This window comes from Nematolebias whitei, chromosome 12, assembly GCF_014905685.2.
Source record: "Nematolebias whitei isolate Nwh7 chromosome 12, NemWhi1, whole genome shotgun sequence".
Classification (NCBI taxonomy): Eukaryota; Metazoa; Chordata; class Actinopteri; order Cyprinodontiformes; family Rivulidae; genus Nematolebias; species Nematolebias whitei.
In genome coordinates this window covers 46,518,941-46,520,306 of record NC_056509.1, presented here as the reverse complement: position 1 = coordinate 46,520,306, position 1,366 = coordinate 46,518,941, and positions in this window count along the sequence as shown.

Sequence of the window (1,366 nt, the reverse complement as noted above, 5' to 3'; positions counted from 1 at the left end):
TCCAGCAGTTACAGTATCCTGAAGCATGCTCAATAATCCAGTTCCAGCAGTTACAGTATCCTGAAGCATGCTCAATAATCCAGTTCCAGTATTTCACAGTGAATTTCACCGGATTTTGTCAAGATTTAAAAATCTATAATGAAGTGTAATTATTAATATTTTTTGCTTTTTCTTGAAGTAGAATTTGATTAAGTGATTTTTTTTGTTGACTTCCCCCAGAAGGTTTTATTTCTTCCTCTATAACGGTAAAAGATCAAATGTTTCCTGACAGGATGTAAGTGAGTTTATTTTGAAATACCTCTCTCCTCAGCTTCCTGTTTCTTTGCTCCAGCAGCTCACAGGCCTGATGGGAAGAGAAATAAAAAAATTAATATTCAAATTCAAATTTTACACCAAGAAAGGTTCAAGGTTCTTTACACTTACTGACATGCACATCACATGTGGTACATGAGGTGGAACAAAACTGTGCACTCAAGGTCCCAATTACACCCAAAAATAGTAAAATTATAAAGTATTAAAAAAAAGAAACAATACAGTATAAGGATCTGAGATATACGCTAAACAATAATAATGGAATATAATACGATGTTTTAAACAGCAGCCAAGAAGAACATGGTATTTTCCACAAAAGGTTTTTGAGTGTTTAGATCTTTTTATAAACTTTATTTGATATACTTAAAAGTAGTATAGTGAAGTATACTTGGCTAATACTGAAAAGTATAAAGAGAAGTCTAAGACTAAGTACATTAATACTAAGCTTTACCATAAACTTATACTTTAATACTAAAGCTTATACTTGTACTTTAATATATGCTACTCTTTATTTCATTATTATTTTTATTATATTTTATATTTTCTTTATTATATTTTATTACTCTTTATTCATAAAAGTGTACTTAAAGTATACTTAAATAAACTGAAATGTGGACTAGAAGTATATAACTAGTGCAATGGCAGTATAGAGAAAAGTATACTTGTGGTATACTTTAAATGTACTTCAACAAACTAAAATGCGACCCACATGTATATACGTAGTACACTAGTAGTATATAGATGAGTGTACTTGAATGTATAATTTGGTTAACTTAAAACAGACCTTACAACAGTATACTTGAAGTATACTTTTTATAAACTAAAAATGTTCCAATTTAGTTCGAACAAGTATTAACTCAGTATACTTTCTAATACACTACAAGTACATGGTGTGTAGGGGCGATCGTAAGGGACGATCGTGAGCGACGATCGTGAGGGAGGATCGTGAGCGACGATCATGAGGGAGGATCGTGAGCGACGATCGTGAGGGACGATCGTGAGGGAGAATCGTGAGCGACGATCGTGAGCGACGATCGTGAGCGACGATCGTGAG